This window comes from Triticum aestivum, chromosome 4A (genome assembly GCF_018294505.1).
Source record: "Triticum aestivum cultivar Chinese Spring chromosome 4A, IWGSC CS RefSeq v2.1, whole genome shotgun sequence".
Lineage (NCBI taxonomy): Eukaryota > Viridiplantae > Streptophyta > Magnoliopsida > Poales > Poaceae > Triticum > Triticum aestivum.
Window position 1 is genome coordinate 96,430,343 of NC_057803.1, and position 17,062 is coordinate 96,447,404.

At 38.7% G+C, this 17,062-nt stretch overlaps 1 pseudogene across 1 annotated transcript; it reads right to left on the minus strand.

The window, feature by feature from the left end:
- Positions 1–917: 917 nt before the first annotated feature.
- LOC123085375 (alpha-dioxygenase 1-like) lies at positions 918–14,596 on the minus strand (annotated as a pseudogene). Its single transcript, XR_006439708.1, has 11 exons — positions 14,502–14,596; positions 6,529–6,620; positions 5,410–5,670; positions 4,622–4,771; positions 4,020–4,153; positions 3,636–3,849; positions 3,324–3,469; positions 2,928–3,154; positions 2,361–2,563; positions 1,627–1,870; positions 918–1,339 (listed from the first exon to the last, which is right to left on the minus strand). The product of XR_006439708.1 is annotated as an alpha-dioxygenase 1-like (transcript).
- Between the last annotated feature and the right edge of the window lie 2,466 nt (positions 14,597–17,062).

Sequence of the window (17,062 nt, forward strand, 5' to 3'; positions counted from 1 at the left end):
AATTTGGTGCATATGGCACGTGCACCCCTTTGCCGGATGCCCCACATATCAGCGAAAGGAAGTAGAAAGACAAGAGTAACTAGTTACACATAAATATATTTTTGACGGAGAGATACTCCCTCTGTAAAGAAATATAAAAATCTTTTATATCACAACTTTTTATATAAGAAAAATCAAAGGGAATATATATAACATATATAATTATAAAAAACAGAGTTTTTTTAACATAGTATAGACGAGTTGGTGATGATGGTGTGCTTGCCATCCTCCAATATAGGTCGTCCAATTTATATCTGAAGGATAGGAAGGAAACTATGTCAATTTTGCAAACGGTACCCACACACCTCTCCACATTTGCAAATAAGGCCTTCCCTCGTTCATCCTTTTCTCTCACAAGATAAAATACTCATACAAATGCATCTTAATGTTACGTGCAACGCACATACATTATGGGGGTTTAGCTAATAATATAATACTCAGACAGGCTTACAGTTCTGGACTTTGGGCCACATGCCGGTGGGCCGACATGTTTGGGGGCCCATGTGTTCTACCTCAGCGCTTTTCATATTGCAAGCAATCGACACGACGCTGGTTTTAGATGCTGTCGCAAAGCGAATACACAAAATTGAGTAAAGCACGACAGCTGTTAGAATGAAATCGAACGACAATTCCTAATCAGCAATCAGAATTGCAATTCTATCAATGATATAGTCCATGAAACGGGGCAAAATTGGCCAAAATTGCGACTGGAGATTTATTTTATTATTTTACAGAAAAAGATGGTGATCAAGCCCAATATTTCTTTAATTGGTATACGTAGATGTACACGTATACACTGTAACCAAAACCAAAAGAAAGAAAAGAAAGATGTAATCAAAGAGAAGATTGAAGGAATATGTTTTATGGTCTCCTCCTACTTATTTCCCAGCCATACTTAATTACAATGAACAAATAATTATGTACAATAATGAAATGTAAACAAATAAGCATACCACTTGTGTCATGCAATAATGAATCCTATTACATATATTACACTGACATATTTAAGTATATTTATTTCACTGAACAAACACCATAATTTTGTAAACAACTAATACTTCATAGAACTTGACGAATTGCATGCAGTACATATGACATGGCCCTTTTATTTTTGCACTAGTAGTCTGCATCCCACACAGAGAAAGCACTAGAGGACTTCATCCACTTGGCAGTAATTTCAGGGTAGTGCCGGTTGATCACATCTCGTAGGCCTTCAGTTGTTTTGACCCATTGCATCCCCTTCTTGGTGTATGTTTTCTCATTGAAATTGCTTGTAATAAATCGATCTGCTTCGAGCCTCCTGTTTATAGAGATGTGTTAAATTAATATTCATATCTTAACTGAGTAGTTATCATATCAAATTAGTACTTCCTCATTTGACTACTTCTTTTCTCTCACCAGTAAAGCACCCATAATGGTCACATCGTTATGTTTTCTTGCCTTTTTGAACTTCGGTTTGGGTAAATTTTGAATCAGTGAAAATTAGCTTAAGCCACATTCTTAGTTGTTTCCTAATACATTTAACAAGGCTTAAATCAAATTTGGTACTTTGTCTAGCATTCAATATCAGTTAAAACTAAATATCACCTTGATGCCATTAAAATGAAAATGTTGAATGCTGTTTCGCTTATGGCAAATCCCTTGATTTTTTTCTCTGCCATAAGACCAACAAGAAGATCCAATTTCTCTACATCATCTCCATATATTGCTCTTATGTCTTCAATTGCATCCTTGTCACTTGTCAGATCCTCCCAACTTTTTATTGGAATCAGAAATAGTCTCCTCCTGAACTCATTGTACCTCGGTACACTTCTCTCCCTGTCTCGGTATACTTTAATTTGGAGGAAAATAAAATGATATTAATCTCAGTGCAATCATTATAAAAGGCATCAGACACGGTAATCCTCTTTATTTAACTTGAAGAGTACAGTTTTTGCTTAACATTGTTGTTTATACTAGTATGCAACAGTGTCCTTGTTTTTTAAATAAATGGTAGTTGTGATAGATTAGAGAGTGGTGCTAAGGTTACAAGATACAAACATGATATATGTCTTGGTAAGAGAATCTTGTATTTTCAATTTGGTTAGTACAATAACAGTTTCGGAATTCTTGAAAACTAAAAAGTATGTTGTGATAAATTTCAACATAGTAGTTTAAGGTTACAAAATACTTGTTCTAGTACTTAATTTGTTGCCAGTATGAGTTATTTTAAATATTTTTATGCATTGGATTATTCTTGGTGGATCCTTGTACCAATTTGACATGGTGCAAAATCATGATCCTCTACTGATAGTGGTATAAATTGGGTCCAAATTTCATACCTTCTAGGGCAGCAAGGTCGATTCTGTCAGATCGATTGGTACCATCCAAATTTTGTGGTATAAGGTCCCTGAAGAAACTTGGGTAGTTCCATAGTTCAAGTGCACCACAAGCTTGATATCCCATTGATAATGTTTGTTTTTCAAACCCTATTTTTGATAGCTGGTCTTCCCCCTTGAGACCAACCAACTCTCCAATATCGATGCTACATTTTGACACAAGAAAGAAATGGTGTCAGTGTTTATGTCAGTTATACTAAAAATGTGCTAACCGAGCAGAAAACTTATTGTGACCAAGATTATACATTCTACTTTTTATTGTATAGTAAAGAAGCTAAAAAACATAATAATTCTAGCTGTTTGTGTCGAGTTCAGTGTCTAATGTCAGGTTCAATAATCCATGATGTAAGAGTCGATATCTAATAGAAGAATGTCTTAATTTTTTTCCTCATTTCTTTATAACCTGTATCACTCTTTTTTGTCTGATCTAATGAAAGTTGTTAGTTTTCATTCCATCTTCTACATAAAAAAAGTAGAGGAATGGATGCCAAACATAAATCGTGTACTCACTCTTCCAGGTACGGTGGGGAATTATTTGCAGCGGGTTGCCCGGTCGGATCCTGAGCTTGAGAGTGCTTGGTATTAAGGAATGCATTCTGTAAACACTGGTAAACTCTTCAGTCAATGAATAAGGTACGCCATGGTTGATCGGCTCCTTCAATCCCACAAGCCCACCTAATGCCGTTCCTCCTATGTGACCAAATGTATCTTTTATTTTCTTACCCAATAATCCATACCTTCACAAAACAATCAGAATATCAGGTAAACTGTACACATTCTCACTAATTTAATTAATTTGAATTTGCAGATGTAAATAAAATTTCCACTTGGAAAAGTAATACCATCATCAGCGGATAATTTTTTTCTTTCGGTAAATATGATAAAATGAGATAAATATATCCTCACCAATTTGCACGCATTGCAGCTCTCATGGTTTTAGTCTTGAGAAGCTCGACAGTCCAATCAATAGTGTGAATCTTTGCAATGACAGCAGAAGTGACCAATTTGGCATACCGATATAATTCTTCATCTGATAGGATGGGCTGTTCTTCCTGAGATTAAAACAAAATTTGTAATGTTTTCTTCATATTTTCAGCATAAAGAAAACAAATTAATGTGTTGGTAAATAACAGCTTTATCGGTACGGTGGCAAGAAGTCAAGAGTAGCAAATTCTTCCTAAAAACTAAACAAATAGATAATAGTGATGCTTCTCTTACCTTTATTGCATCACAAACTGCATTGTGTTCCTTAACAAAAAGAGCTTGTAAGATCGAAACCCCAACCCAACCGTTGCGAACGTCGCCCGATAATGGCACACCATTCTCCTCATGCAAAAGAAGACCGTCATCTCCTATGACTAGTTTTCCATCAACATAAGTCCTGATCTTTTTTGCCTCTTTCTCATTATTACCATATACTGCACTCCCATCCCTTGGTACATACAAACATAGAAATTGCAAAAAATTACGACATTTTCTGTACAAATGTGCATTGATTTATATATATTCATCGATCGTCTCTATTTTTTAAGTTCATTCTTTGTGCTTAAGAGAAATTTCTGATAAAGATCTTAACTTAAGAAAATCTTAAGCATTACTCACCACCAAGCTGTGCGGACATTGTAGTAACCACTCTTTATTCCATCAGAATTCGTAGGTTGTTCTTTTGTGGCATAGAACTTGAACGATTTGAGGGGGCACTCATTGGCCACATATTTTGGAGCTGTGATTTCAATCTGGAAGAAACCAAGAAAATTGAATTATATATCAACTAACAATTAGAGGTGGCAGAACCTGAGCCAACCCGAGAAATCTGCTCGACTCGACTTAAATCCGACCCGACATTTTCCAAAAAGTCAAATCGACCTGACCTGAACCAACCAGACCAGATCCAAAACTGACCCAATCCAAGATCAAATAGCATCCAATCCAACTCAAATCAATATACGATCAAAAAAAGTTGATATTGAAATTGGTCTGACATGACCCGTCCATCCCCCAACCCGACCCAACTCGACCCGACATATTCTAGAAGGCCAAACTAACCCAACAAGTCTAACCCAAACCCGAACCCGACCCGCCCGCGTAATTTACCACATGTAACTACAATATATATTTCAAATTCTCAATGGAAGATGATTTTCTATTTTTAAGACTTCAACAAATTAAGGCTATCAAATTAAGGAATTAAATCAAGCATGCACCTGTTTGGTATCCTCCATATGATCCATCCAGTCATGAACCATGAACTGTATCCATGCAGCTGCTAGTATATTGAACTGTTTCCCTGTGTCCTTGTATTCTCTCCTGGCTAACAGCTTTGTTGCCACAACAAATGGATCTGGGCTCATCAACTGCATCGATAAATAACATTTAATTACTTTATTGATAATTTGATGATTCAAAAGCATACCTCGGATTTCCATCTGTTAACAGTATGATATAATTAAAAGAAAATTGTTTTGTTTTTAAATCAACAAGCACACATTAGCTCTTATTTTTAATATTGACAAAACTCGTGTATTTTTTTTGAGTTTCAACGTTAATTCATTCATTTACTTATTTGAAGCTTGCAGAACGAACTACAAACAAAAAGTTTCATCAAAAGGAGTTTTATTAGTCTTGAAGTCAAAGTGTCAAACTAAATATTAAATAAGAAATAAAAATAAAACACTTTTTGGTGATCTTTACTCCTTTAATTGGCTTCTTAGACTTTAATTTCAGGTTTATTCTTCATTAACTAAATTCAGTATGTATAGTATCTAATTTTCTACTGAACAAAATAATAGGGATGCAAATTGAAATCAGCAGATAAGAAGAGCACATCTAAAGCATGCATATATATACAACAAGAATTACCAAAATAAAAGGGAAATAAGTGCTTAACTAATTTACATTAAGTTATTAACTTGTATTGTTAGAGCTTAATTAGAAATTTGGAATTTTGTAAGAAAATTACTAGATTTTTTGTAAAGAGTGTATAATTAAGTACCTCATCCTGTTGATCAACTGGCTTCATGTTTCTCCCAAAAAAGGTGTATTGGCTACCAGCCTTAGCATTATGGGGGTCGTTGTACTTGCCATCTCCGGTGCGGTACGGGAACTCCTTGGGGTCAAACAGAGCACCATGAGAACTCCCAACAGCTAACATGTTGTATTTTTCGAGGAGGGTCCGGCGGGTGTTCAGGTAGAGTAAACCGATCGGAACAGGCATCTTGTGCCACAAGTTTCTCTTGTCAAATGCATGAATGAACTACATGAAATTAAGAAAAAATAATACATTGGAAATTTAATTAGGTATGCATATGTAAATTAAATACTTCAACTAATGAGGAATATCAATTGAATAGTTAATAAGGTGGTACACAAGCATGATAAAGCTTAAGTATATATGCGTGCTTCTAATGGCCATATTTATGAACATGATTTGTTAGTTACCACCATATGCATGAAAAAATAATACATATTGGCATGCATACTCATTTGAAAATATACTTCATTATAACAGATTTCCCTAATTAAATGGTGCATCAAACTTAATTTAGCACAATTTTTGAGATATTAAAATGAATATATATATATATATATATATATATTCAAATACTAATTTAAAACAGATCAAACAATTAAAATGCGGCATCAATAGCTCCAAATATAATTCAACTTTTAGTTGCGTTAGAATTGACACACACACACACACACACACACTTTTAGTTGCGTTGTATATATAAGATCAAATAAAGAAATGTTTACAAATTTTATTTATGATAAATTATTCTAGTATAAAAAATACTTCATAAATGCCAAGATGTAATTAATTATGTGCTCATCTATATATGTATGCATCCTCTCTAATTAACACCCTTATCTTGCTATAAAATAAAACGCTGACCACATCAATAACATGCATACTGATTAATTTTCATACATAGCATAATATTTACGATCATACATTAATATATAACCACTACCTGATATCTTGAAGGAATATGTATGTATGTATGTAACTGTATGCAGTATGTACATCAAATAAATAATTGATATATATATATATATATATATATATATAAATATATATATAACTCTTAAACATTAATTAATTAAAACGTACTAGAAAGCCAATCTTGTCACCGAAAGACATCTTAGAGAAAACATCACGGAGGTCCGGATGAACACGAGGCTTGAAGAGACCTGAACCCATGGCTACATGCAAACAAATTAAATGAATGTATGATCTTGAATATGAGGACTTACGAAGAAGTAACAATAATATATTCTTTGGAAGTTACAACAATCAATAAGGTGTAGTACTATATTTATAATAGAAAAGGCATGCATATCAACCCATTCTCAGTATGTTCTGATATTCAGGCCTGTTTAGTTCGCAAAGTTTTTTCATCGCTACAGTGACTTCGAATGTTTGGACACTAATTAGGAGTATTAAATGTGGATTATTGACAAAACCCATTCCATAACCCCCGGGTGCTTTTGCGAGACCTTTCTAGTGAGCCTAATTAAGCCTAGATTAGACAATGTGGTGCTACAGTAAACTGTCTCTAATGACGAATTAATTAGGCTTCATAGAAAGGTCTCGTGATTTGCAGTCCATCCGTGTAATTTGTTTTATAATTAGATCATGTTTAGTCCTCCTAAATAGCATCCGAAAAGTGATACAGTGAACTTTGCAAACAAAGTTTGCAATCTAAACACAGCCTCAATGACACGTGCATGATTGATTTGCTGCGTACTATATATGCGTTTAAATAAAAAAAGGATATGATGTGTAGGTGTAGCTGCTCAGAACTGATAATTTTATGGTAGGTGTAGCTGCTCAGAACCGATAATTTTACGGGAGCTGATACAGTGATACCATTGTCCTCCCTCCGTCCCTAAATGATGATCATCGTTGGTTTCCATGCCACAAGTTTGACCGACATTTGTATCTCTGAATAAATTTATTAAAAAACTAGATCCAAATATCTATCTAATGATGTTAATTTTGTACTATAACTAGTAATATATTTTTATATATATTTAGTCAAAGTTGTTTATCGGGAAGCAAAAACAATAGTTATTTAGGGACGGAGGGAGTAGTTCCCATTGTTGATACAGATGATTTGACCAGGCAAGTTCGTTCTACATTCCTTGAGTTGTACATGTAAATTTGTTTATTATGCGACGAAAATTGTTTATTATGCATGTAAAACCAATTTGTCGAGCTTAATAAAGAACATTAAACAACTTGCATACTAAGCATTTTGCCGGCATAAAAAGACATCTAGTAACATGCATTTTACAACACCGTGCATACTAAATAAATTTGGGTGCATAATAAATATTTTGACCAAGTAAATAGAAGGTCGGCGGGTACAGCTTTCCTGATTATTTTGACAAGTAAATATTTTGGGCCCAAAACCAATGGCGAAAGTGAAACCACGTGAGAGCAACGTTGCAATCTGCTGTTTAATCTCTCCCTAATAATAATAATAATAATAATAATCTTTATATTTATATTTACCTACTAATAAACCGCCTATTGTTTCTGGTCGTACGTCATAAAAATTGCCCTTAAATTTGACAAAAATTACTCACCAATGCCACCAGTAAGTGGCAAAAACGATTCGTTTTTCTTAGAGTCTCCAGCCGTCGCGCATGATTCATATAAAAAATCCCACCACAAGTAACTCTTGCACAAGCAGCCTACTGGCTAGAGTCGTACTCTTCCACTCGGGAGACCTGGGTTCGATCCTGATTTCTTCCTTTTTCTGCCTTTTCTTCTTTTATTAATTCCGTTCGTCATCCCCTCGCTTCGCTCTTCGCATCTATTTTTTTCTGCGCGGCCAACATCAGGTTTTCCCGTCCCGATCTGCTCGTGCTGGTCTTCTCTCTCTCTCTCTCTCTCTCTCTCTCTCTCTCTATATATATATATATATATATATATATATATATATATATATATATATATATATATATATATATATATATATATCGAGCAAGGTTCCTACCTGGCGCAGCACGGATTCTTTCTCTCAGCTGCCACTGCGGCACTCCCCCTTCAATATGGTCGGATCGACGCCAATGATCCCATCTAACCACATCAAGTAGCAGTCATGCGCCCCCAGGCGGCCCCTTCACCGGAAGCACCCCCAGCCCCCCTCCAACTCCGTCCTCCTGCTGGCGCCCAAGTACCGTCCGAAATTGCTCCGCCCAAAGCCCGTGACGCACGCCGAAATTTGCGGCCGTCTGCCCGTGCTATGATTTCTGGATATGATGCATTGATGCTAGATGGTGCCATAGTTTGTTTTCTTTACTCTTCATTGTTTTTGGATCATGGTGTGCTCATGTTGATTTGCAACCCAGTTGATAGTCCGTACGACAGAGGTTAGTTGGTCTAACTATATTTACTAGCTATTTTAATTAATAACGTTATAGAATCTTTGCTGAACTCCCTTTGTGTTGGTTCTTCTTGAAGTGAAGATTGACGTCTAGACTTGCATAATTCAGTTCCTGGATGAAAAATTTACATGTCCTTTTAGTCTGAAAATCATAGTGGGCCTTGGAGCATGATGCAGAAAATTGTAGGTATGCCCTGCACTTCCCATACATGAAGGCAAATGATTTCTTTTTGGATGCCACTGTCGTCCGACACATGGTTTTTATCAGTGAGTAAATGGTACAAAGTTCGAATTATCAGTTTACGTTCGTCCGGATGGATCGATAGCTTCCTCGCGGTCATCATCAGGAGAAATATCACCAATCTAGCGGACGGCCAAACCGAGCGGTCGATACAGGAAACCAGCCCCTGCCATTCCTCATCTCTGTATTTGTGTTAGGCCCAGCTCAATGTAGAGGAAGAGGAGGAGGCCAGAAAGAATGAAGCTACAAGACAGAAGGCTTTTAATCTGAAGGCATGGTTCAGTAAGTTGGACGAGCTGCTGACAAACTATTCTGGTTCAGCATTGGTGGTGTTCTCTTCTGGTTCAGCAGAAAGTTGTTGAAGTGAAAGATGAAGAGGAACTTGTGGAAGAGCTAAAGACAGGATCGGACGTGGTAGAAAGAAGAAAGCAAAGCCTAAATGGTATAATGATGTGAATTCAGATTTCATATGTTATCTTCCCTGCTTCATGAATATGATAGCATGGTTGTCATCCAGATAATGCACGCGCCTTTATTTGTCATATACTACCAATGCACTGTAGTTTGATGTGTAATTTGTATTAACTGCTCAATGGGCATTCCTTAAATAATTAGAGGGAGACTGCTTGATATCTTATTGTTTCAAACAATTCTGATGAAGCGCTCAACCCGCGACTGAGTACTGCCACGCTCAGCCACGTGTCCAGGATGCGGAAGCTGTGACGCTTGCTGGAAAGCTGGTCAAGTAGGCCCCGACTGTAAGTGTTAGCTGATTGATACTGCACATCACACTATTTCCAAGAAACAAGTCGATTTGCAACAATTTCCAATCATTAGTTGGACATTTGTCGACGAAAATAAATGATGTTTTCTATATTGAGTTTGTATATACGACCTCACCACTGTTTAGCTGCCTTATGAGATCCAATTTATATTTTTCAGTTTCTACACCAAAGTGCTTCATTTATATGTATTACTGTAGAGACACGGGAAATTGTTGTTGCTCATGCAACCCTAAACTTCAGTTAAATGTTTGTAATTTCACTATCGTTTTTTTTCTGGATTGTACTACTTTTCAGGTTTCAGTGTCTAAATCTTCAGTACAAAACAGTGTCTGAGAGTATATGCCATTAAGAGGATTATTGCCGCCAATATAAACTTTTTGCTTTGTCCCTCCAAATTTCCAGTTTTCTTCTAGAGTTGAACGTGTTGTTGGTAGTTTGCCTTCATAGAGTTTTCGTAGCAACTGTGACAGAATATATTGTTATCAAATCTGTAACTATTTATAACCACAATAGTAAATTCCACCAAGAGCTCGAGCGAGCAGACTGTCACTGGGCCATATATCCTCATTTTGCTCCATCAAGTTTCATTGGATATTTCTCTCAATTTAACTGAGAAGAAAACAAACATCTACTGAGTATTTCAATTTTCTAAAAGTAATAAAATTAGTGGGAAGCTTAGAAAATTTGCTTTTGCTGTCTTTGTACATCCATGTCATAATGTCACTTTCATCATGGATAATCTCTGTCCATCTTTCCAGTGAAATAATGTGTTTTGAAGTACAAGTGACTAAACCATGGTGATTGTTTTTTGCTTGAGCAATGAGAAGTCACCAAGATCCACATTAGATGTAACAATTTATATTATATGTAGCTTTCTTGCTTATCGATTATATACGAAAATGTAGTTTTCCATGCCAGTCATTTAATTTCTTTACCCGTGCTTTGGCCTGTCGTTGCTGGGTTCCCAAGTTGATTTGTTTTATTTTATTCTTGCAGATGTAGAGTATGATTTCCCTGATGTTTTGTAAACTGGTTTCAAGCACGTTGTGCAGGATTTAGCTATACATTTTGGTGTAAGGTGGGATCACTAACTTGTGTTCTTCGCTGAGCATTGAAAACTTGGGAATTTCTGACTGTGCTAACTTAAACTATGGTATTCATGGAGAACATCCCTGGTAATCTCAGAATCGTTTCCTGCACAGTAGAACATCAATTATTTGACGATAAAAGTTAGTTCAATTCAGTTATTCCAGTCAGCTAGCTAATGTGGTTCTTGCAAATAGCAGTGACAGCACCATACCACATTTCTTTCATAGTGGGGTTACATCTGAGGGCTGAGGCAACAGATATTTATTCTCTCTCTAGATGTTGTATCAGGAAGAAGCTTACTAACAAGGATCAAAAGAAAACATCAGTCACGCCTAATTGTGAAGAAGAGTACGCCAATAGAGTTATTTGGGTTGTATAAGAAGAATACCGGCCAGTTCAGGTCGAGGCTAGACAACTGTTGCTTAACTGGGTTCAAGTTAGCTCAGTTTTTCCGACAAGATTTAGTTTTTTCGTCTGGTGTTTATTCTCGAGACATTTTATATAATTATAAATACCAAGCAAGCAGTCCCTTTGATCACAGCAAGACAGTTCACTTAGTAAGCAATGCAATCTAAGGACATATATTTGAGGTTCTAGATAATTTTTGTGGGCCATAGATTGTATGTTGTCAGTGAGATGTGACGAGGTGAGAAATATATGCTTTGCATGGAAATGACATTACTTTGCACATGCCACTTATTTTAACGCGTGAACAATCATTTTGTGTAAATAACTAAATATACAGTTTGCCAGTGTTCAAAATTGCAATTAAGATTTCATTCACTGCACAGGGAATCTTTTTTTTGTAAAAAATATAAATTTCGTCAGGCCGATTTATCGCAATAGGGGGTCAGAACTAAAATTATGTCATATCAGTTGTGTTAATCGGTGGGGCAGATTTATCAGTCTGTCAAGTGATTTATCAGGCATGTATTATAAATTGGTCTGGTCCCTCTAGGCAAAAACATCAAAATTTATGGCAAAATTCCTCCACCTCGGTCGCTAAGTATGCTGATACAACACTTGAGCGAGCATCATAGTCATGACTCTCGCCAACTACAGCAAACAAACACCTCCCGGAATTTGACTTTACCGATCAGTGGTGGCAAGCACGGAGGAGCCGTTTGGGAAGCGAGCCGAAGAAGTTGATGTAGAGCTCGCAAGGCAAATACGTTGACAGGGTGGATCGGCGCACGGCGCGGCTGCTCACGCGATGCCAAGCTGGAGGTTGTTTCAAATCCGTCCAGGCTTTGCCCTCATCCACGCCAGCACCGTCTAGATTAATATGGAATGTGGTGTCTTTATTGGATTAAAGAAATGTGATATTTTTCTTTTCCCATTCCAACGCACGGGCATGTTTACTAGTAATAATAAAGCACGGATTGATTTTGTCGGGTTCACCATCATCCTCTTTTTTTACTTCTTCCATACATGGTCTCTTTGGCCGGTTCCTACGAGGTGATACTATTCCCGAGAAGAGACCGCCTGCCTAGCCGTATGGCTCGCAAGCCAGCATGGGCTTGAGCCCATTTAATTTATCGCCTGACGCCAGCATGGGCCATAGCCCATTTAATTTATCGCCTGAGAACCGTTCCTCGCTAAAATATGCTCGTGTGTGTAGCTTGCATCGATCAATTCGTCCATTAAATAATACCACCTCGGTCTCTTAGCTCTGTCTAGACCAATTCATATATGTTTCTGAAACTTTCACTGACGTGGGAGCTGGCTGCTGACTGAATTTGAATACAAGATGTGATGATGGCCGATGGCTGCATGGGCCAAAGAAAGGATGGATAGACGAGATGTGATGTTCTCACGGGACCAATGAGGACGGATTTCTAGACACGATGGGAAATCAAATATCTCTTCATCTCAAATTTGTGGCTAATATGTGGATCGGGTGTGTGTGTCTTCTTCTCGGGACCAGCTTGGCGTGTGCTGCGAGTCCTCCATTCAATATTAAATAGATATATTACCCAAGAGGGTCAAGTTTATGTTTATTCAGATATCATGTTATAAAAATATCATTTTCTACTTTTTAGTGCACCATATTTTTTATGCATGAATTGTGATATAGAGGTTATCTGTTTTGACAGTACATGAAAATCATAGCATGTACGTTTCACTTTTGCTTCAGACTGTAGTACTTTTTCAAATATTTGCATATGCTAAGAAAAAAGTGAATAACTACAGGAAGCAAAATGTGAGTTCTGCTTATTACTCAACACCGCTTTGGGGAATTTAAGAATGTCAGACAAGCCGCGTTGGCACTCTGTCAGAGTTGAGGAAGACGTGGCCCATATACAGTATACACAAATAATCATATTTAGCGTTGTTCATCCGACCATGTCCTGAACTATGCGCCGCAACGAACCCTATTTTTAATTGAATCATATTTCCTATGTACATGTCTGCTATGGTTATTAAGGTGCTAGATCTCCTTTTTTCCCATTGCAACGCACGTCCTTTTTGCTAATTACTCCTATATTTTGAAACCACGTGAGAGTAACGTTGCAATTTGGAGTATGTCTGTCGCTCTCTGGGTTTGCTCTTTCTCCTGGTCCAACGCAAAGAAAAGATGCTATCCCAAAAGGAATCTAAGGCAGAAACGACAACAAAGAGCCACTTTTCTTTTTTTGAGCATAACAAAGAGCCACTTGGTTTGGCGGGCCGGACGAACCCACCCGTGTGCTTCTTATATCTTAGCTTATCCCATCTCATCACTCGTTTCTCTCTCAAAAAAAAGAAAATCTCATCACTCGTCCGTCCTTCATCCTATCCTTATCCTCAACTCTCTCTCTCTCTCTCAAACTATTTGTCTCTCCTCTCCGTCTCTCTCTCCATGAGCCAGGCCTGGCGCGGCGGCGGGCCGTGCTCGACCCCAGCCGGCCTGGCGGTAGGGGGGAGACGGGCCGACCTCGAGCTCGGCGAGCACCTCCAGTCCCTGGCCATGAAGGTATCCGACCCCTAGGCCCTGCCTCGTTTGGGTCGCAGCCACACAGCGGGATAGCTAGATAGCCCCATCAGGAGTACAGTCCGGCGTCATCGATGCGGTTGCCATGCATGCCAAGAGGCAATCCACACTGGCCTTTGGGAGCCCAAGGAAGAACTACGGGTGGGTTTGGTTTGCTGTCGCTGCCCTGCCAAAGACATAGGCCGGCCAAATCTTGGCGATCGATTTGGCTGCCCAGGAATCGGCCGGCGCAGACCTAAAAAATGAAGGAAATTGACGGGTATGCAAACACGAACCTTGTGTCTGGTTAACGGCCAAATTTTGGTATGGCTGTCGCAGACACTCATCCAAACACGCACTACATAACAGTTCGTCGATCAAAAAGACGAGAAAGTCACTGGAGAATGAAATAGCACATAATGGAATCGATTGCAAAAATCACAAGAAGAATTGCTTGGCGCATCAGTCCCACTGCAGCACTTTCTATGGTGGTCCGGCTGCCTGTTGTTGTCCATGCATCTCCTCGTTCGCTCTACGGGCACGTTTGGTTCTATGCCACGATTGCCCAAGCAAGGAAACAAGAATTCAAGAAACGATGTGAACAGCAAGGCTACTACTTACCTCTAGAAGGAAAACCTGGAGATGTGCTGAGCTCTCAGAATCCCCGCACGGCTGAAGAAAAGAGGCTCAACCCATGCTGGGTGCACGCCGCTATATATCAATCGATTGAAGGTTGGCTGGACCTACGACTCCAATATTAATATTGATGAAAAAGGAAAACAATTGATGTGACATGTGACTGACCGATTGGCATGTCTTTATGTTTAATGAAAACCTGCAGTGATTTTCTAGGGTCTGCAACATCCTATCCAAAACTATAATGAAAACCTAAACAGTATATTCATTCATAAAATTTGTAGGATCCAATTTTGTAAGATCTAATCATAATTTTTTTTAAAAAATTATACCATATCCGTCCGAATTTATCTATCTCTTTGATGAGTTGTGAATGAAATCCTTTTAGATGCTGAGTTGACCTAGAAAAACTGATCCATCGGTTTCCAGGCCAGGCTGGCATCATAAAAAATGGAGTAGGAAGGAGGCATGAAGAGCGTATATAGTCTTTGCACATGTACAACTACCTTGGCGACATACGACATAGGAGACGCAGAGGCTCATTCGTTCAGCACCATAATAAAATCTATACGAGCACAAGAATTGGAGGGCCCAAGAAACACATCTCCGACCAATTAATCAGAGGATGCTAGCTGGCACACGGCTTCAAGGGTCCACAGACAAACAGGAAGAAACCGCAAACCACCCTCTACCCACTTGGGGACCCTATATTGTATGCATCCACATTTATCTATCTCTTTGATGAGTTGTGTATGAAATCCTTTTAGGGCATGGCCAACGCTCCATGCTGGAGTGCTGCCCTACAGTCCACGTTGGATGAAAAGGGGACAGAGAGAAAAGAGTGCTGCCTGCAGAGCCAAACGGACTCTTGCAGAGGAGGCTGGTGCTTCAACCAAAAAGAAGAAGAAAAGAAGAGGAAAGTGGAAAAATCATATGCAAAGGGTAGCAGAGGACCACAACAAACATGTGCAGCCATGGATTTAGAGGGAAAAGAAGATGACGAGAGAGAGAATATAGGAGGGACCATACGGTGAATGAAGGGGATGCTTAATCTACTTGCTCCTACGTGGATCTTGGGGCATCACCATACCACTGCCCCCATTGTACATGCCCTTAGAGGCTTAGTTGACCTAGGAAAAAATGACACAATAAAAGAATAGATTAGGAAGGAGGCAGCACATGCAACCTTTAGTCTCTGCACATGTATAGGCCCCTTTGGCAGGGCTCCGGCTCCCGCTCCACCTGAAGCTCTATCAAACAGTTTGCTTAAAAATGACTCCATCTTGAAGCACTAGAGGAGCGAGAGTTGTTTTACATGGAAAAGCCGGAGCATAAAAAAGTGGCTCCTCTGACTCCTCCCATTTTAGAAGGAGCCAGAGCTCTATCAAATGGGGCCTATGACTACCTCATGAAAACCTCAACGTATAGCTATAAATTAATAGGAGAAAGGATGCAGGAAGCACACATATAATGCAACATGCACATGTATGACTACCTCCTCGAGACTTCGACGTATACCTATAAATTATTAGGAGGAAGGAGGCAGGAAGCACACATATAATGTAACACACACATGTATGACTACCTCCTCGAGACTTCGACATATACCTATAAATTAATAGGAGCATGCAAAACACACGGAGGCTGATTCATTCAGCACCGATCATTGATTAGACTAGAACATTCAGCAACCGCGCCCTCTCACAAATTTAATAATATAAACAAATATGCATTTCAAAAGAGATAGGGCCAAACAGTTATGTCACTGTACAATCTAAAATTAACGGTAGTGCTGGCTGCAGCAGCAAGCCGGCAACCAGCACGATATCAATTGTCCAATAGCTGTCTCAACATGCACCGAGTGATGCCGAACCTCATGATGAGGACGACACCAGGATACACAAGATTTATACACATTTGATGAATTTCTAGCTGAGCAAGAATTATTAGAAGAACTACAACATGGAATGGTTGCATAATTGAAGGCTGCCTTTGAAGTGCTTGAACAAGGGAGGAGACACAACAGTGGACCAAGGAGATATTTGTCCAAGCCTCGTGAAGAAGCCAATCAGCTTCTTATGGATGATTATTTCACGCATAATCCTGTCCTACAATCTTTTGTAGAAGGTTTAGGATGAGGAGGTCTCTGTTTCTGCGCATTGTTGATGCCCTCGGTGAGTGGTCTCCATTTTTTACATTAAGATTGGATGCTACTAATCGCCCTGGGTTATCGCCATTCCAAAAGTGCACTACTGTCGTAAGGCAGTTAGCAAATGGGAGCCCTGCAGACTAGATAGATTAGTATATTAAGATTGGTGAAAGTACTGCAGTAGAGTGTTTGAAGTTATACGTGGAGGGAGTGGTTGCAGTATTTCGGGCGAAGTATTTGAGGCGACCTATAATACAAGATGTTGAACGCTTAATGGAGATCGGTGAGCTTCATGGGTATGGTTCCCTGGCATGCTAGGGAGTATTGACTGTATGCATTGGCACTAAGAAAAATATCCTTATGCATGGAAGGGGATGTATACCCATGACGATCACCG